Source organism: Mesocricetus auratus, unplaced genomic scaffold (genome assembly GCF_017639785.1).
Source record: "Mesocricetus auratus isolate SY011 unplaced genomic scaffold, BCM_Maur_2.0 Super-Scaffold_100003, whole genome shotgun sequence".
In the NCBI taxonomy this organism is placed as follows: Eukaryota; Metazoa; Chordata; class Mammalia; order Rodentia; family Cricetidae; genus Mesocricetus; species Mesocricetus auratus.
In genome coordinates, this window is record NW_024429188.1 from 333,349 (window position 1) to 354,610 (window position 21,262).

The following is a 21,262-nucleotide window of genomic DNA, read 5'->3' on the forward strand; positions in this document are numbered from 1 at the left end:
GTCACCCGGGAAAAATAGACAGCCTAGGTACAAATGTGCATGATAGACTGCTCATCAGTCAAAGAGCAAAGAACATTCCTCCTTCTTCTAAAGTTTATGAGGAGGGACCATTCTCCACTTCATGAGCTATATCTTGTCCCAGAACCTCCTTCATGATGCCATCTGTCTGTCTATAGCATTAATAATTCTAATCTTTGATCCTCAAAGGACAATGGGCCTCAGTGTTGTCCTTGAACCCAAACCTGCATTCTTTCACAATGGTGATGATCCCCAGAAGGGTACTCTCAAGCCCTATATGAACAGGAATGGAGAGAATGGACATCTTTCCACATTTTTACACAGTCACTGATTTTAATGAAATCCTACTATTTTGTTTTCTCTATTTAGTGCAAATTTGGTTGTGGGCTTCTTTTTCATTATTTTACATTATTTAAAACATTTTTACATTAAATGTAATTTGATCTTATTCTTCCTCTTGCTCAAGTTCATCCAGCTCCTTTCTTCCTCTCTGACCACCCCACCTTTTGGTCTTTATTTATAAATCAACAAAAAAACAATACAACAAAAATCCCCCAAATCTAGAGGAAAAAAATACAGCATCCCAAAAAGAAACCAGCAGGAACAACAAAAGTAATGAAATAAACACACGCAGAAATGCCAGATCTGTTTTTTGTTACCAACTAATCCTGATTATGAGCCCTGCCCTGTGAGTGACTGACATACCCAGTGTCATTCCATTGAAGAAAAATAGCTTTCCATCGCGCAGGTAGTAGCAATGTCAATTCAGTTGTTAACCTTTACACTTTCCACTCATTTTCTCACTATCTAAATGACTAGCTAACTAACTATTTAACTAACTAGCTAGCTAGCTAGCTAATTAATTAAATAAAATATGGGAAATAAAAAATTGTAGTATACCTAAAGTGATCAGGATTTAAGGTGGGACTTCCTACCTCAAGTGATCCAGTTAACTAAAATCCTGTGTAGGCTCTAATGCCAGTGACTTAAGAGCATGGGCAAGCAGGAAAAGAGCAATGATTTCTTTCTTCCTTGTCTTTTACCTAGGCAGCCACGCCCAATTCTACCCCACACCATAGGTAAGTCTTCCCACCTAAAGTGATCTGGATTTAAGGTGGGACTTCCTACCTCAGATGATCCAGTTAACTAAAATTCCTGTGTAGGCCCTAATGCCAGTGAATCAGGAGCATGGGCAAGCAGGAAAAGAGCAATGATTTCTTTCTTTCTTGTCTTTTACCTAGGCAGCCACACCCAATTCTACCCCGCAACATAGGTAAGTCTTCCCACCTAAAGTGATCTGTATTTAAGGTGGGACTTCCTAACTCAAATAATCCAGTTAACTAAAATCCCTCACAGGTGTGCTAAGTAACTTGGATTTTTAGGTAATATCAGATGTAGTTAGTTGATAATTAAGAATAGTAATCACAAATAGGTAATGAGGGACATGGTTAAGGGAAACAGAAGGAACTTAAGACTGGTTTGGTAAAACCTAGACGTTGGCTCCTTTTCCATTGGGGGTGGACACAGTAGGACTATGAGAAGGGCTTGGAACAAGGCTAGATCTATTGGGTTACAGAAAGTTTTGGTGGGATCACCAAGGGCACTCGTTGTCCTTGCTCTTCAGGAGGACACAGGAAATATTGGTACCTACTGAGGTAGTGGAGGAATGTTTCCTGTGGGGTTTACAGGGAAGACAGGTGTTGGTGAAATGCTTGACCTTGGGTATGGTATTCTCAAGGATGGAGCATGGGATTGGGGACCCATAGTAGACCCTAGACAAGTATATTTCAAGTGAGTTGATGGATGCATCCCAGAATGGGTCTATGGGTGATCACAGGTAGGGTGTCCTGGATATATCCTAGAGCTTGGATGTATCACAGGTGAGGGTATTTAGGCTTCTCCTGGTCACTGAATGTTAAAAAGTGGTAGACTGTGAATGAAGTCCTGTGTAGTCTGAACACCAAATACTGCTGGGGGTCACACTGAAGGGATCAGATAACACCTGTTAGAGGGCAAGGTAGGTCTAGGTGCTGAGGGATATGATGGAAAAAACACAGGAGGAAACTGGGTAGTTACATGTAGGGTGAGTCCTGCCAGAAGCCTAGTGCTTTGCTGCAGCACAAGTAGGGTGTTGGAGTCAGACTAGGTTGGAACTTGGGCGGTCGAGTACAGACTAGGCAATGGAGGATCATTCATGGTCTGGATAACAATGCAGTTGACGGGGGCCACATAATAGGGGTCCAGATAGACCCTGCACAAGGAGGTGTGGAACCTGGTTATTCAGGAGCATTGTTAAAGCATCATGGTAAGTACTGATGGGTAATTGCAGGTATGTTAGTCCTGGTTTTAGCTGAGATCTTGGTTGTAGTGACAGCTGAGTTAGTCAGAATAAGCCAGGACAGAAGATATGGAACCCTTAGGAAGCCTAGAGATCAGCTGCTGTGCAGGGAAGACTGGACAGACTATGCCATGGCACTGATCCTAGGAAAAAGGCTTGAAGGGGATGCCAAGGGTACTCAACAGACTAGTCCCTGGAGGAAGACTTGGGAAGTCTGGGTACCTAAATGGGTGGTGAGGGCTTGGAACAAGGGACCTATTAATGTTTGCATTTAGGACTGGTGCTATCTGAAGCACAGACCTTGTTTGCAAGTGTAGGCAAAGGTTGTCAGAGTAGGCAATGCATAGAATATGGGATAGGACTTTGGAGACAGCTGTGAGGAATCTGTGTACTGAGCAGTGATGGTCACACAGAAGGGGTTGTACTAGACACTGGAGCCTGAGTTAGGAAGTCTGGGTACTAACTAGCATAGTGGAGGCAGTCCAGAATGTACCTGTGGGTAGATGCAGGGAAGGTGAATCCTGGACAAAGCCTGCAGCTGGGGAACAGTAAAATCTCAGGTGGTCATACTAGGCTGCTACAAAATATTTGCCTCACTGACAATGTCTGGTGATGGCTGCTGTGTCAGTACAGTGTGAGGGGCAAACGAGGCCAAGAAACTAGTTTTATGATCTGTAATAGATCTCCCATGTAATGAAAAGATATTAATGGGCTTCGATGGTGAGGTCTGGTCTACTTTCCTCTCTACACACTACTGGATGGCAAGGAGAGTCTTTGTAACAAGTGGCTTTATGAATGCTGCCTCACAGGGCCCTGTGTGTAGTTGCTTGTAGGACAGGTCCTGGGTAAAACCTCGAATTTGTCTGCAGGAAATCCATGGTGTTCTCATAAGGCTAGAACAAAGGATATGGAACCTTAAAGTACAGATGTTACCTGATATACAGGTGATCATGACCAGCCCAGGCTGTGAGACCCAGGTTTTAGGACCTGCTGGTTTTGAGCCCAGGCCAGATCTGGCCAGTTGTGGGAAAGGCTTGGATGGGATTCCAAAAGTGCTCATTGAGTCTCCTGATGGACCTCAGCTGAGTACATGAAGAGTCTTTGTGTCGAGTACATTGATTGGGTGGGCAAGCTGGGTTGCCACACAGATAGGATCAGGCTCAACCTCAATTGAGGTTGTAAAACAATTGGATACCAAGCAGTGAATTAGATTTTGTCCAGAATGTGTGCCTATGCATAGCTGCAGGATTCATTGAGCACCCACACAAGTTACAGAAGTGAAAGTTCATTTGGGTTTGTGGTCTGAAAGTCCATCATGGCTGGGAGGCATGACAATAGGCAACAGGTAACAGAGTAACAGCTGGAAGCTGAGAGCTCTTATTTTGAAACAGTAGCACAGTGAAGCAGTTAGGAAAAACAACAACATAAAATTGGCAGGAGTTACTTTAGCTCTGAAAACATGCCCTCAGTAACATACTTCCTCCAGCAAGTCCTCATCTCCTAAAACTGCCAAAATGGGCCACCAACTGTGATACAAATATTCAAATGACAAAGCTAGGAAAAACACTCTCATTCAAAGCACTACAACTAATTTTTTCTCAGTTTGGTTCCTATTTTCATCCATTTATTTGAGATTTTCATGTTTAGGGGGATAGACTCAACATATGTGCTTATGCTCCTATGAACTTTTTCAGTAACTGCTATGTTTTTCTCCTTTTATCTATTTTGATTTTGCTAAGTTGGTTGTTCCCTCACTCTGTGAGTCTCTCCTCATGGCTCTCTATTTAGTTTATTTCTTAAGGAGAGTATCCAGATTGAGAGGCCTTTACCTATTTTCCTATACTGAATTGATTTCCCTGTTTCATTCAACTGATTGTGTCTGCAAGCTCTGGTCAGAGGAGGAGGTCTTGGGGTGTCTGGTTACTAAATATGTTCATGGAAGTTACACAGAAGGGACCAGGCTATATTCTAGAGGATGTGCTAAGTCTAGGGGTAAACGTGAACTGAGGGACAAGGGACAAAATATGTCTGTGTGGTTGCAGCTAGTGTAGGGATGGACAAAGTCTAGAGTTTAACTGCTGAGAGGTCAGGGTATGGTCAGACTAGGCTATGACTCTGGATGCATCACAAAGGCTAGAGTGTTCTAAGAATGTCCTGGATTCTGAAGTCAAGGAAACTCACTGGGCTCAAGCCTAGAGAAGCAGTGTGGAGGTGGATAGATATTGGCACACAGGAACCTTCTTTAGGAGCGTCGGTGACTAACGGTTACAGGTAGGGCATTTCACGGTTGAGGCCCAGAGCTTGACTTCGCTGGCAGAGTTTGAAGGAGGTGGGGTTGTAGGAACCGTAATAGGACATGGAAAATAACATGGGGAGTCTGTGTCCATTGTATGTGGATGGAGACAGTACCAAGAAGGCCTATTGGTGCTTACAGGTAAGTCAGATACTGGTAGAATCCTAGAGATTGGCCTCAGTGTAGGCAGTGTTGGTCAGAGTGCTAATGAGTAAATTATATGAGCCTGGGTGAAGTCTGCCGTTCCCTGTTGCACAAACAGGGAGAGTTACATTAGTCCATGGACCTGGTTATTGGATCAAGACTAGATATAGAAGCAGGAAAAAAACCTTGGATGTTGAAGTTAGGACATACATTAGCACCTGGAAGAGGATATGGTAATTCGGAGTACCAACTGGGGTGATGGAGAAAAATAGATAACAGACACGAGGCAAGTTGCAGGTAGGGCCATCCCAGATGAAGGCTAGAGCTTCTCTGAGACAATGCTGGATGTGGTCATCCTAGGTTAGTGCAAACATGCGGAAGCCTAAGTATTACCTATCACTCAGATTAGGTGGCCAGACTAGATCAAGACACTGAAGGTGGGACCTGGGTAGAACCTGCACATTACATGAAGGCTTCAGTGGGGAAGTCCAGGGAAAAAAAGAGGTTGACACCAGAGGAGGCCTTGTGTGTCTGCATACCAAGTCACTTGTTTGAATTTCCACAAAAGGTGTTAGGTTGGGCGCTGTAGGTTAAGGTGGGAAGAATGGTATATTGTCTGGGTTCTCTAGAGAACATAACTCATAAAATGAGTATGTATGCGAATTATTAGAGTGGTTTACAGGCTGTAATCTGACTAGTACAAAAATGGCTGTCTACAAGGGAAGTTCCAGTAATCCAGGAGATGTTAATTCTACCGGCTTGATGGTTTCAGCTGGTCTTCAGTAGGCATCTAAATCCAAAAGAAGTAGGCTCTTATGCCAGTGAATCAAGAGCATGGGCAAGCAGGAAAAGACAAAGAATTTCTTTCTTCCTTGTCTTTTTATTAGGCAACCACGCTCAATTCTACCCCACACCATAGGTAAGCCTTCCCACCTAAGGAAATCTGGATTTAAGGTGGGACTTCCTACCTCATATGATTCAGTTAACTAAAATCACTGTGTAGGTTCTAATGCCATGTACTCAAGAGCATGTGCAAGCAGGAAAAGAGCAATAATTTCTTTCTTCCTTGTCTTTTACCTAGGCAACCACAACTAATTCTACCCCACACCATAGGTAAGTCTTCCTACGTGAAGTGATCTGGATTTGAGGTGGGACTTCCTACCTCTTATGATCATAGTTGTGCTTAGTGACTTGGATTTTTAGGTAATATTGATGTAGTTAGTTGATAATCAAGAATATTAATCACAAATAGGTACTGAGTGACATGGTTAATGGAAACATAAGGAATTTATGACCAGTTTGTTGGAAACCTAGACCTTGGCTGCTTTGCCATGGAGTATGGACATAGTAGGACTATTAGAAGGACTTGGGACAAGGTAAACATGTATTGATTTACAGAAAGGTTTGGTGGGATCACCAAGGGCACTCATTTTCCTTGCTCTTCAGGAAGACATGGGAAATATTGGTACCAAATGAGGGAGTAGAGGAAGGCTACCTGTGGGGTTTACAGGGAAGACAGGTGTTGGTGAAATCCTTGACCTTTGGTATGGTATTCTCAAAGTTGGAGCATGGGATATGGGACCCATAGTAGACCCTAGACAAATATATTTCAAGTGAGTTTAAGGATGTATCCCAGTAGGGGTCTGTGGGTGATCACAGGTAGGGTGTCCTAGATATATCCTAGAGCTTGAATGTATCCCAGGAGAGGGTATTTCGTCTTGTCCTTGTCACTGGATGTTAACATGTGTTAGAATGTGAATGGAGTTCTGTGTAGTCTGAACACAAAATACTGCTTGGGTCATACTGAAGGGATCAGAGTACACCTGTTAGAGGGCAAGGTAAGTCTAGGTGCTGAGGGATATGATGGAAAAACCACAGGAGGAAACTGGGTGGTTACACGTAGGGTGAGTCCTGCCAGAAGTCTAGTTTTTTGCTGCAGCACAGATATGGTATGGTGTTGGAGTCAGACTAGGTTGGAACACAGGAAGTCGAGTACAGACTAGGCAATGGAGGAACATTCAGGGTCTGGATAGCAACGCAGTTGATGTGAGCCACATAATAGTGGTCAGGATAGACCCTGCCCAAGGAGGTGGGGAGCCTTGTTATTCAGGAACATTGTGGAAGCATCATGGTAAGTACTGGTGGGTTATTGCAGGTAAGTAATTCCTGGTTATAGCCCAGAGCATGGATGTATTTACAGCTGAGTTAGACTAAGCCAGGACACAAGATGTAGAATGCTTAGTAAGCCTAGAGATCAGCTGCTGTGGTATCTGAACTAGAACAGGAGGGTTGCAGAAAAGAGGTATATGTAGAGGTCAAGGGATTTCACCAGGGTAGACCTTTAAGGAGGTTATGATGGCAAAAAGAAGGGATCAGGTTAGACCCTGGACTATGATGTGGCCCTTCTCATTATCCAGTATTATGATAAAGTCTACCTAGAATGTTGTCTTGGGATTTGGGGTCTATAGGGGTCCCTTGGTCAATGTCGGAGAGTGCAGTGGTAGCCCATCCTGAATCCTCCCTGAAACCGAGAGACAATCAGATGCAACAGGCCATCAAGTCAAGCCAGATCTCGTTTATTGTATAACAGTAACACTGTCTTAAATCAGAAAATTGCAGGATGGCAATGGTATTACACAGTACATTTAAAGGTATTCCTCTTATTTATCTGGTGTCCTATTCCCTCTTGGGCACCATCTGGGAGTATGATAACCTCATCATGTGTGAGTTTGGGCCAGCCAATTGATATTCTTAGTAAACACTTGAAGCCTTGTCTCTGTATCTTCCTCCCAGTGCCATGTTGTAATGTCAATGGTTGTCATCTTGGATTACTCCCTCTTCTGGTGGGACAGGATCTGTGCTTCTCCAGGTGTGGGTGTCTGCAGGTTAGAATGAGCCCTGCTAGAAGCCTAGAGCTCTTCTGGAGTACAGTTGGTGTTGATAAAATAGGCAGAGGCAAAGATGTGGGGCCCTGGGGAAGCCTAGAATTCAGCTGCTGAGCAAGCATAGCTGGTATCATTTGGCCATGGCAATGGATTGGGGCCTGGACTAAATCTGTTGGGTTTGGTGAAAATCTTAGGTAGGGAGGGGGAGAGGTACAGACTAAGCTAAACTGTTCAGGAGGACATGGAAAGTCTGGGTACCAAGTGCAGTGGCAGAGGGTGTACAGACGGGACCATTGGGTGGGAGGTGGGAGGTAGCACAGTGGTGCCTAATGCCCAGAGTTTTTTTTGGAGTACAGGCCTTAGTAGTCCCACTAGGAAAAAAGTATGGGATACTGCAGAAGTGTAAATGTTGGCTTCTGTGCAGGTGAGCCTGACCAGACTAGGCTAAAGCACTGGTCATGAGACCCAGAATAGATCCGGAGGGTTTCAGAGAACACTTGGATTAGGAGGTCTGGGATGCTTACCTTGCTAGACCCTAGAGAATGACATGGGGAATGTGTATGTGGAGTGGAGTGATAGGTGCTCCGCAGAAGGTCCCTATTGGCAGTTGCAGACAGGACAGGTGCCTCCATTGTGGGCAGAGGAAGCAAACAAGCCTGGAGCACAAGAAGGGGGAACCAGATTAAATTCTTATAGAAGATGTGGGGATTCTGGGTACAGAATGGGGTGGAGGATGGGGCACAGAAAACTCATGTGGGTAGTTGCAAGTATTCGGGTTCTTTCCTAACGCTTAGTTACTTATTTTGACTCATCTTAGGAATCCTCTCTCAGAATCATCAAAATACCCACATTTTTTGCCTTGCAGCCTTAAAACCCTAACCCTAACCCTAACCCTCACTGTTAAGAGTCCCACAAAGTCATCAAGCTAACAGCCATAGCACATACACAGAGGATCTGATGCAGAGTCATGCAGGTCCTGTGATTGCTGATTCAGTCTCTGTGAGCCCCTACGACACCTTTTTAGTTGATTCAGTGGGCCATGTCCTCCTGGTATCCTTCATACACTCTGACTCCTATAGTCTTTCCTGCCCCTCTTCCACGGGGTTCCCTGAGCTTTGAGGGGAGGGATCCGATGGAAATGTCCAATTTAGACTCTTTCTACTCATAATGCCTGGCTGTGAGTTTCTGCACTCCTCCCATCTGCTGCCTGAGGAAGCCTTTCTGATGATGACTGGAAAAGGAACCAATCTAGTATAGACTATGATTACAAATCATTTCATTGATTTTTTTGGTCAGTCATGTTCAGCTCTACCCTAGGTGTTTGGGCTATCCAGTCTTCAGTTCCTGGTCACCCAGGCAGTATATGGCATGGGCTTCAAATTGAACCAGACTTTGGTTAGCCATTCCCACAAGTTCTGTGCCCATCACCCCAGGACTGCGGTGGGTGTGAGTTTACTCTGGTTAGTGGAAAGAAGGCAGAGGCACTCAAAGTATGGCTTTAGCCTTTACAGCTGCAGCAGGGCTCAGTCTTTCATGGACTTAGACACCTTCCCTTAGCCAAGGGCCTCTTTATTGTTTTCCAGTTTGCACCTTTAGCAACTTGATTTCCTTCTCCCCAAAACATCCTAACTAAATTTCCAAGGGACAATGCCAATGCAAATTCCTGATTAAGGAATATCAATCACAGTGTGGTGGATTTTTCCCAACCAAGATTGCATAGACTTTGTTAAACTCTCACACAGGCTTCACATATGTTAAACAGAAGGTGCTAAGGACAAAGGGCAGACTTCATGCTGATATTCAGGAGCCAGCTGCAACTGTGTTCTCCCTACACAGCAAATCTTGCAGGCAGGACAGATTGTAGATCCAAGGTTTTGTGACTGGATTGGAATCTGGGTTTCTCTTTCTGTAGCCTGCAGGGTATCTTCCTATTCCAAACAAACAAGGAACATAGGGGCAAAGGTTCCCTGCCTGTACCAGCTCATCCTCTCCATATTCAATGAGCCCTGTGGATGCTGTCCTTTCAATGGGGCCCCATTGTCAGTTTTCTGAGATTGATCCCTTGTCCTAGAATCAGCCTGGGTTGTTTGGTGATCTCCACTGGACACCCTCAGCCAACAACTCAAAAGAATGCAACCACTGCCATCACTGGAAGCCTTGCCTATCTAGAAGTGCCAGTACAGACCCAATATCCTCTGTTACTAGGAGTCTTCACAAGATTCACCCTCAGAGATTCCAAGAATTTTCCACTGCATTAGTTTTCCACACCATCCTCCAAATGTCCTCCAATTCCAACTATCTCTCTTCCCACTCTCTTCTTCCATCCCTCACCTGATACCTCCCATTCCCTTCCTCACCTGCGCCCAGGTCACCTGAAAATCCATTATGTTTCCCCTTTTCAGGAGGTCCATGTCACCCCTAGAGCCTTACTCTTTACCTAACCTCTCTGGGTCTGTGGATTGTATTCTTTACTTTACAGCTAATATCCACTTATGAGTGAGCACATACTTCGTTTGTCTTTCTGGGTCTGGACTGCTTCACTCAGGATGGGTTTTTTTGTTTGTTTGTTTTGTTTTTAGTTCCAATCCATTTGCCTGCAAATTTCATGATGTTACTTTTTTCACAGCTGAGTAATACTACATTATGTAAATGTTCCACATTTTATTTATCTATTCTTCTGTTGAGGAACATCTAGCTTGGTTCCATTTTCTGCCTATTATGAATAAAGCCACAATGAACATAGTTGCACAAGTGTCCTTACCGTATGATTGAGTATTCTTTAGGTATATTCCCAAGAGTGGTATGGCTGGGTCTTGAGGGAGATTAACTCCTAATTTTCTGAGGAACCACCATAATGATTTTCATAGTGGTTGTACATGTTTGTACTTTCACCAGCAATGGAGGAGTGTTCCTCTTTCTCCACATCCTTGCCAGCATGAGCTATCACTTGTATTATTTGTCTTAGCCATTCTGACAAGTGTAAAATAGAATCTAAAAGTAGTTTTGATTTGAATTTCTCTGATAGCTAAGGATATTGAACATTTCTCTAAGTGTTTCTCAGCCATTTGTGATTCTTTTATTGAGAATTCTGTGTTGAGATCTGTACCCCATTTTTAATTGGATTACTTATTTTTGATAACCAGTTTCTTGAGTGCTTTATATACTACAGATATTACTCCTCTATCAGATGTGGAGTTGGTAAATTATTTTCCCATTCTGTAGGCTGCCATTTTGTTGACAGTGTCCTGTGCCTTACTTACAGAAGCTATCTCCTGTGTCAATGAGTACAAGGCTAGTCCCCACTTTCTCTTCTATAAGGTTCAGTATACCTATTTTTTATTTAATTTTATTTGAATAAAAACAATCTTATTTTGCATACCAATTCTAGTTCCTCCTCTCTCCCATCCTCCCATTCCCCCTACTATCCCCCCATCCCACTGTCTATCCACTCCTCAGGAGGAGTGAGGCCTCCCATGGGGTATCATCAAAGACTGTCACATCATTTGGGACAGGACCTTGGCCCTCCCCACTGTATCTTGGCTGAGGGAGTATCCCTCCATAGGACTCCAAAAAGTCAGTTCATGAACTAGGGATAAAAACTGGTTCCACTGCCAGCAGCCCCATAGACTGTCCAAGTCCCCCAGCTGTGTATCTATTTTTATGTTGAGGTCTTTGATCCATTTGGACTTGAGTTATGTTCCCTGGAGATAACTATGGATCTATTTACGTTCTTCTACAGGACAACATTCAGTTATGCCAGCACCATTTGTTGAAGATGTTTTCTTTTTTCCATTGTGTTTTTCTGGCTTCTTTATCAAGAATGAGGTATCCATAAGGGAGTGTGTTTATGCCTGGGTCTTGATCCAATTCCATTGGTCAGTGTGTCTATTTTTCTTCCAATATCATGTGTTTTTTTTTAATTACTAGAGCTCTGTAGCACAACTCGAATCAGGGATGGTGATACCCCCAACAGTTCTTTTATTGTACAGGATTGCTTAACTATCCTGTTTTCTGTTTGTTTGTTTGTTTGTTTGTTTGTTTTCCTATATGAAGTTGAGAATTGTACTGTCAAGGTCTGCAAAGGATTGTGTTGAAATTTTGATGTGGATTGCATTGAATCTGTAGATTGTTTTCGGTAGAATGTGCATTTTTACTATGTTAATCCTATTGATCCAGGAGCATGGGAGATCTTTCCATCTTCTGATTACTATTCCAATTTCTTTCTTCAAAGACTTGAAGTTTTTAAATTCTTTCACTTGCTTGCTTAGAGGTATTCTAAGATATTTTATGTTATTTGAGGCTATTGTAAGGACGTTCTTTCCTTGATTTCTTTCTCAGTCTGTTTTTCATTTTAATATAGAAGGGCTACTGAATATTTTGAGTAAATCTTGTTTCCAGCCACTCTCCTGCAAGTGTTTATCAGATGTAGGAGTTCCCTAGTGGAATTTTAAGGCCATTTACGTATATTACATCATCTGCAAATGAAGATACTTTGACTTCTTCCTTTCCAATTTGTACCCCCTTGATCTCCTTTAGTTGTCTTATCACTCTAACAAAAACTTCAAATACTATATTAAATAGATTTGGAGAGAATGGATACCCTTGTCTTGTTCCTAATTTTAGTGGCATTTCTTTGAAATTCTCTCCATTTAATTTGATATTGGCTATCAGCTTGCAGTAAATTGCCTTTATTATGTTTAGGTATGTCCCTTGAATCCCTAATCCCTCTAGGACTCTTATCATGAAGGGGTGTTGGATATTTGCTAAAGGTTATTTCAGCATCTAATGAGATGATAATGTTTTTTATTGTTGTTCTCTCAATTTATTCGTAAGGTAGATTACATTTACTATTTTTCATATATTGAACTGTCCCTGCATCTCGGAGATGAAGTGTATTTCATCATGGTGGATGATCTTTTTTATTCAGTTTGCAAGTATTTTCTAGAGTATTTTTGCATCTATGTTCATAATAGAAATTGGTCTATAATTATTTATGTAGTTTGTATATCTAATGACTGCTTCTATTTCACTAGGTGTCATAGATCTGTTTAAATTGTTTATCTAATTTTGATTTAACTTTGGTAAGGGATACCTATCAAGAAAATTGCCTATTTTCTTTTATATTTTTCAATTCGATGGAGTACCAGTGTTTAAAATACTTCCTTATGATTCTCTGGATCCCCTCAATGTCTACTGTTATGTCTCCCTTTTGTTTCTGAGTTTGTTAACTTGTATATTCTCGCTCTCTCTCTCTCTCTCTCTCTCTCTCTCTGTCTCTCTCTCTCTCTCATTAAACTTTGTCTTACATTTTCTGAAAGCTATTCATGCTTGTTGCTATGTGACAGCCACTTAGTATATAAGGACAAGTCACTTACACCTGTTTTTTCAGTGCAGTTTTTTAAAATTCCTCTCCTTGTAGAAATTCTAAAAAGAGCTCTTTGTCTGTAATTTCTTACATGATTTCAACAACAGAGGGCGCCAAGGTCTGATGTTGCTTGATAGGGTTTTTTTCCCCTAGTAAAAAATAATAGAGGATAATCCACGTCCAGGTTTATCTGAAATATCTGTTGGTGGAAACAACAAAACCATTTTAAAAACAAAACCTGAGTACCGAGAAAGATGTTTGTCTCCATGAATTTCTCCCTGTGGCCAGGGTCATCCTAGATGCCACATTCAGTTACCAATTTGATACCATTACCAAAGAGGATTTAGAATCTCTGGCCTGAATATAGGGCTTTTAGTTTCTACTGTGTACTTGATCTAACCATAGAAGTATACATGGTAGCACCTGCTCAGCTCTGAGTAGAGACCCAGCTTAAGGCTCCAGTGTTCAACCTGTGATATCAAAACCAAGTTTGTCACATCCTGAGCACACAGTCTATTAGTGCCAGGAAAATATTGAGCTACATATGTGCTAAGCTACTATGGGTTGCCTCCTGCTGAAGTGTGTGTTGTAGAATATCATTTTAAAATTTGTTATATTTGTTTATGCTGTGGAATATTTGCTAAATGATGCGATGATATATTGTATTCTTTTATATTGTATATGTTTAACTCTGTAAAGCTGTGTCACTATGCCTGTCTAAAACATCTAATTGGTCTAACAAGAGCTGAATGGCCAATAGCAAGGCAGGAGGGAGAAATACAAGGGTCTGGCAGGCAGTTAAAATAAATAGGAAGAGTAGAGAGAAAAGGAAGATTAAGAAGATAAGGAGGGGGGACCTCCAGGGGCAAGCCACCCAGCTACACAGAATAAGAAGTTAAGAAAGTTATCCAGAAATAAAAAAAAATTTAAAAACTCAGAGGCAAGAAACAAGCCCTGGACATTCTTAAGAAAGAATAAGACTCTGTGTATTTATTTGGCAGCTGAGTGGCAGGCACCCAATTAGTAAAGAGTAAAAAAAAAATACCAACTACAGTTATGCTTGTGGCTAAGACTACTGGCTGCACAACAATACTAGATAAAAGAGAAGTTCCAATGATTGCAGGTAATATATCTTCCCTGAGCACTGGAGCCATTTTGGTGAGACCAAAGTACCACAATATCTACCCACAGGCAGGCCTAGGGATGGGGCCATTGGAGTCTGCCCAGTGTTACATTTCAAAGAGACATTGCTCATAACTAAGTTCCAAAGAGGTTGGGTTTGTTTGTTTTTAACTACCAGGTCTTTCCATCAGCTAGTGGGGCCAACAGCATGTTTTCCAGGCTGAAGTTGGGGCGATGGCTTTGAAGGCAGGACCAAGTCTCACAGCTGCAAAGAGCTTTAATCTCAATGGTACATATGCACACTGAGCTTCCAATGGTACTGCAGGCTGAATCCTTAGTGTGCTGCACTGGACCATAGTTCTCTGTCTGACATCATTCAAGAGTCCCAGCTGTGAACACTATACAGGCAATAGGTGATAACTATCTTGCCTGAAGCTGTTAGGTAGTCAGTCACCTTGGTTGACTGGAAATAGGCACAGTAAATAAACCATAATAGCTGCTCTGTGTGAAAAGGGAATGGTTTCTTTCAAACTGCCAAGGCTATCTCCCAGGAAAGCAAGGAGAAGCAACAGGGGTTCAATGCAAATGGGGAGGAAAGGGTCTTGTGATTTGTGTCCAGGGACTGACAGAGCTTAGAGGCTAGCATTGACCTAGACAAATTAATAGGCACTGCAGTCATATATCAGTAGAAGATCCACATGTCGCTCATGCCAGAGATTAGAAGAATAACTTTTTTAAAACCAACTGGGAACTTTCTTCTAGCCCCTGAGGGAATGGGAGATTTTGTCTAAATGCCCAACCTTGGGAAAGGAATTTCTTGGGGGGTCAGCAAAGGCCACCAAGGCTTGTACTATGCTACATTATATATGAATCTATTTGCTTTAGGGGTTTGCATTCTTCTGGAAGAATAGCAGATGTTCCCTCAGGCTCACTACAATGCTAGAACTGATGCGACTAAACCTCAGGTTTGTCACACAAGAACTCAGGTCTTCACCAATACCAAAGAGGATTTAGAGACTCCTGCCTGAATATGGGGCTTTTAGTTTCTATTGTGTATGATCTAGCCATGGGAAGTCTAGTATTGTGCTTGCAGCCTAAGATTTTAGAAAAGCAGTCCCAACAAGCTAGACTTAGACATTTCCTTCCAATATTCCAGTTAAAGAATTCAGAACTGCTTAAAAGTGGGGAGAGATATGTGGCCACAAAAGAAAAGAACTGGAAATAGGCTGTATTTAAAGGTAGGAGAATTATGAAGATTGAATCTGGGTGTGTGCTCTCCTTGACCATTGTTTCAGCCCTGTTGCTGCAAAAGAAGTCCTAATTACTTGAGAGGACAAAGTGGCTCTCAGTGATGATTGTTTCTATTGTTTCTATTGTTTCGGTCTTGCACTCATGGATAATTGTCTTCATGGGTGCTGGGGTCCTCTGAAGTTCTCTCTTTGGAATCCAGGCACAAACAATACTAGGTAATACTTGGTTTAGGATGACTTATCTCTGTGCCTTCAGCCTTGAAGGGAAACAGGTTATACAAACACTCCTTTAATGATTAACATAGCTATTTTCAGAAGAAAACAGGTTATCAAAAGTAAAGGAGAGAGGTACAAAAGAAGTTACAGGTTATTGGTCTTTATTCTACATTTAGTTACTGAATGAGAAAAGGAAATAAACTGGAAAGGAAAGGAGATGACTGCTCTGAGGTATGGTGGAGGAGAAAGATTTTGTAGATACTTATTGTTTATTGTAGATAAAAGGCAGAGACAGAGACATCTGGAAGAATCCAGAGTGAGCATGAGCAAACTGAAATGTGCCACATGAGGAGTTGGGAAGGGGAAGGAGAAGGGAGAGAGCAGAACCTGGTGCAGTATGGAGGCCAAAGGTACAAGGAAAGTGGCAACCAAAATGTCTGGATTATATAGGGAAGAGTTTCTGGGGGATGGGCAACCCAGTGCCTGGGCTGGAGAATGCAGGGCAGGGGTAGTATTTGAGACATACCCTGTAACATGAAGGGACTAAGGATGCTGAGAGAACCTGGAGGCCAGGTCTGCTTTGATATGTTAAATAGGCACCTCAGCTGGTTGTCCTGGGTTTGAAACCTAACAGTTACTTTGTGGCTCCAAGGGATGAGACAGTGCTTTTTAGCAAGATCAGGTTCTAAATGCCTGCTTCAGTCTCTCAGACAAACATTTTATGTGAGTTCCCTTTCCTCCACATATTCATCAGAATTTGTTGTATTTTTATAAAAGCTATACTAATTAGAACAAAATGCACCATCATTACAGTTTTGATTTACTACTCCCCCATCCCACATTAATGATATTGAACATTTTCCCCTTAAGTGTTAGCCATTTAAATTTCTTCTTTTATGAAGAGTCTAGTCTGTTCCTTAGTCTAGCAAAATATTTTGCTTTTAAGGTGTGTTCAGATTTCTTGAAATGCTTTTGCTAGCTTGTATATTTTGCCATAGGGTCTTTCTGTATAGCCATGAGTGACCTCAAACATGTTCTCCTGCCTTAGCTTCGCAAGTGCTGGAATTATCACAACTGACCTTTCATGTAACTCTTGATACATGTTGACACTTAATGTCATCTGAGCATTGAATGATTATGCATTGATTCCACTCTCCACTAGCCCATCTGTTATGTGCTTGCTTTGTTGAAAATTCTGGGCAGGATGCTTTCTTTCCAAGTCAATTTCACTATTTCACTGCTGGATAGTAATAGGTTTTCTGTCACTGATAATAAGTTTCTCCACTGACACAGTAAGCCAGATCAAGTACAACAGGTTTATTTGAGCAAAGCAATTCCCAGGCAGGCTCTCAAGTCTCATGGCCAGTGAAGCTATGTCTGAAAGGATTCAGGCATTATGCTTGCCTGCCCCTGTTACCTGGCAGAATGCACTCAGGCAGTACTCCATTCAGCCCAGGGTTCCATGAGTACTAAGTCTGGATGCAGATGTAAAGGATCCCTTTAAAGGACAGACCCCAGCCCACTTAATTCTCTTACCCCCTTCCTCTTCCTCTTTGCTGTCTCCTCTTTCTCTTCTCATACCTCCTTACTCTCTCTCCTCTCTCTCTCTGTCTCTCTCTCCTCTCTTTCTCTCCCTTCATCTCTCTCTCCCCCTCCTTGATAAAATCCATGGTTAATGACTTCTCTGTGGTTCATGTTCCATAGCGCATCTTTAACTTAAACAGAAGAACAACAGTATCTATGAACGAAAGAAAGGGGGATTATATAGGTTGTAGGTAAGGGGTGATGACATATCTGCCACAAGCTGGGTTTGTGTCCAAGTATGGCCAAAAACTGACTGCTTAGGCAGGTGGAGACGTGATCTGCTGGTGGCAACAGGGGAGGAAGTTGTGATAGTCACTAAGAATGCAGACCAGGGCATGTTAGCACTTTTTCTTTGTTGAAGATTCTCTGAGAGGGTGGGTTTGGAGAGAGAAGACAGGAATAGGGCTTTTCAGATCAAGCAGGAGTGAGCTGGAGGCTCCATTCTGAATTCCAAATTTTCTGTGATTTTGCTACTGATATGTTGTCATTTTTCTAACACCATAGAGTGTTCTAATTGTTGTTTTTATACTAAATCCACAATTATCTTTAGAATGAAGAATAGGAGTAACCTAGAAAGGGTGCTTCATCAAGTCAAGGTGTCCTGGGGTTTGGCTATTCCCAAATATTTCTACCTTTGGACAGGAAACTGTGGGATTCAGAACAGCTTCCCCAGTATCAGTGCATAGTTCAGCTCTAGATTCCTATGCCTCATCTATGACAATCAATCCCACCACACTTTCTCAGAATATGTGCCTACAACTCACTAGTATCAGCATATCACTGATGATAGGCCAAGACTCACACTGCTGTGGGATGCTTACTGCTGACATATACCTGTGTCTCATACTTCTGCCAAAAAATACAGGTAGTTCTGGGTGGAACAGAACATGTGACATACCGGGTCTTTGTTATTTTTCTGGTCAGAACTCATTACCTTGACCTACCCCTCCCATGAAAATGGCATTGGTTTTTGCTATTCCACTTCAGTCTGGAGTACTACTATAATGGCTAATTTTTGACTACCCAATATGGATGCTGAACTGTATCATACCTTTATCTCAAAGTCACTGAGAGGCACACAGCCTCAAGAGCATATCAAGGCTCATATTGCAGTTCATTCTGACTCAGGCTTAAACTCTGTATGTCTTGACAGCACACATGTCTCTGTCCGGGGCCTAAGCCATCATAGAGATCTATCTGGCGTAGAAAAGCAGAAACAGCTGTTCTTCCCATGTTTACAGATACATAATGTCTTAGTTTCTTTTTCTGTTGCCATAATAAAACACTCTGACAAAAGCAACATAAGAGAGGAAGGGTTTAGTCTGTCTCTCAGTTCAAGGGAAAATTCATCATAGCAGAAAATTTAAGACAGCAAGAGCTTAAAGCAGCTGGTAGCATTATGTCCATAGTTAAACAAAGAGTAGTAAATATTTTATAATGCTCAGCTTGCTTTTTTATTGTATACCATCTGGGAAATAAGCAAAATGAGTCTTCGCACATTAAAGAATGTAAGCAAGATAATTCCACAAGACTTGGCCAGAGGCCTTGACTCACAGGTGATCCTACACTTCATATAATAGATAATTAGCACAAACCATCACAATTTCACCCCTCACAACTTGGTATTCAATTACATCACTTTTAAGTCAGAGCTCTCTATCTTTGGTCTCTATAAGCTGATGGCCATGTTATAATATAAAATGTATTCCACCCAACTGTAAAAGTCCCTGCAGTTTAACAATCAGACAATTCAAAAGCCTAAAGTTTCTTACCTGTTAACTCCTATAGACTGAAAAAAATAAGTTACATGCTTCTAATATATAAGGGCACACAATAAATATTATTACTTCAAAAGAAAAGAGTTATCAAAGAATAATCAGACCAAAATCCAGCATGGAAAACAACATATCCTGTATCTATAGATCCCGAGTCTGGGACTCATGATGAAATCAACTGGGGCTCCAAAAGGCTTGGTTGGCTGCATTATGTCCATCTTGGCCCCCTTCAAACTATGTACATTCTCTTCTGGGCTGGCTAAATTCCAGTTCTACTGCTCTCCTCAGGAGAGATTGTCCTGGTATCTCCAACATGCTGAAGTCTCCACTGCAACTCAGGTTTTACCATCACAGTTTCACACATTGACTTCTCAAGATCTTCCTACAGAGTCCAACCATGCTACACATTGCTTGGCTTCAATCAGTCTTTGAAACTACAAAATAGCATTCTATGACACCCCTTAATCTTGTATCCTTCATGCCTCCAAAGCCAGTGTCATGTGATCAATACTGCCAAGTTCTGCTGCCAGCTTGGGCCACAACAATATTAGCTTCTATGCACTGACACAGGGGGGTCATCAGAAAACAGAAACCTGGCCAAATCCTAGTTGTAGTATTCTGCAAGGCTGCATCATCACAGGTGTCTTGAATGACGGAACACCTGGGCCACTGCGTCAGAGGGTCTTGCTACATCAAACAATATTAGTCTGGAAGGAATCCACAGGTTTTCATTTTCTGTGGAAACACAAATAAAATATCTTTTCCAAAGTAACATTCTTATACTTAAGTTTTGAAGTCAATGCATTCTTAAAATATATAAGTTGGATTAATCCAGCAGAATTTCTTTCAGCAGTTGTTGCTATTTCTTCAGCAGTTGAACAATTCAGAGACAACAGAATAGCATACAGTATCCAGATCCTCTGTGTATATTCCATCTTTATGTGGCTCTTTTATTTATTCATTTATTATTATTACTCTATTTCTTTTACGTTTACTTTGATGAGACAGGGTTTCTCTGTTTACTTTTGCCTATCTGGAATTCACTCCATATACCAGGCTAATATCAGTACCGTGTTTCCTTCTTTTTTAGCAATTGTTGCTCCTTCCCCAGCAATTAAACAATTCAAAGACAGCACAATAGCATACAGTATCCAGACTCTCTGTGTATTTTCCATCTTTACATGGTTTGTTTATCTATCTACTACGATTTCTCTATTTCTTTTATTTTTTTCCTTGTTTGTTTAACAATCTTAGAAGTTGAGGTACTCATTTTCAATCAAACCTCATAAATTTTTGCCTGATGGCCAGCCTCAAAGGGCCAGTTTGAGGCACCTGTGCCATGAGCAAGTCTTAATGTATCAGGCAAAAGCCTGGAAATTTAAATGAAAGACAAGATGTCTGGCCATTTGTGCTAAGAGAATGTGTGCGCGTACGTGCATGTGTGCGTGAATAAATTATTACATTTGATGTACCAGTATATTATTGACATTATTTACATCTATATTCATAAGACATTTTACTTATATGATTTATAGATATTTTGTTTTCTCAAGTGATTTTTTTCTTTAACAGTTTGTGCTGTTTTGTTGTATAATATGTTTTTGTTACTGTTGTGACTAATACTTGAAAAATCAACTAAAAAGGAGGAAAAGCCTTACAGCTTCATAGGTTTGTGTTTTGTGAATGACTCTGTCTTTGGTTTTTTTTTGGTGGAGGGGGGGCTGTATTGGAACAGAATGTCATGGCAGAAGTTTATTCTTTGATACCTGAGTAGTTGACAATTTTTTTTTCAATTTTATCTGATATCCTACTTCTTCATGATTTCTTTTGTTGTCCAGATTTTTTTCCTGTTGGATGCAGTACCATTTAATTCTTGCTGCTATTGCCTAAATTATTAGAATACTATTCATGAAGCTGTTGTCTATAGCTCTATGCTTTAAAGTTTTAATTAAGTTACTTTTATTTGGTGTGTGTGTGTGCATGTGCATATGTATGTGTGTGGCAGGTGTACACAGAGATCAAAATAGAACTCTCCTGCTAGCTTGTGGGGTCTAGCAATTGGACTCTGGTTGTCAGGCCTCTCCTGACTAAACTATTTCACCAGCCCCATGTCTAAATCTTGACAGGCTTCTTCTGTTTTAGAAAAGTCTTTTCTAAAAGTTTTTCTGTTGGCTTGAAATTACTCTAAGCAGTTGGTCAACTTTGGCTCAATTATGTGACCTAGAGGACTCATTTACTTTTTCCTCATTTGTGGTGCATTTTATTCAGCATC

The 21,262-nt window shown here is 41.5% G+C and overlaps 1 protein-coding gene across 5 annotated transcripts in view; it reads left to right on the top strand.

Moving 5' to 3' along the window:
- LOC121139938 (spindlin-2-like) overlaps positions 1 to 21,262 on the top strand; it is a 90,121-nt gene that overhangs the window by 16,387 nt on the left and 52,472 nt on the right. For 3 of the 5 annotated variants that reach the window (XM_040743962.1, XM_040743964.1, XM_040743963.1), the window contains 4 exons: positions 1,066 to 1,097; positions 1,260 to 1,291; positions 5,681 to 5,712; positions 5,875 to 5,906. The gene's annotated coding sequence lies outside the window, so the exon portion shown is untranslated. Of the gene's footprint in view, positions 1 to 1,065; positions 1,098 to 1,259; positions 1,292 to 4,564; positions 4,628 to 5,680; positions 5,713 to 5,874; positions 5,907 to 21,262 lie in introns of those variants that run through there. The other 2 variants (XM_040743965.1, XM_040743966.1) reach the window with 1 other exon arrangement.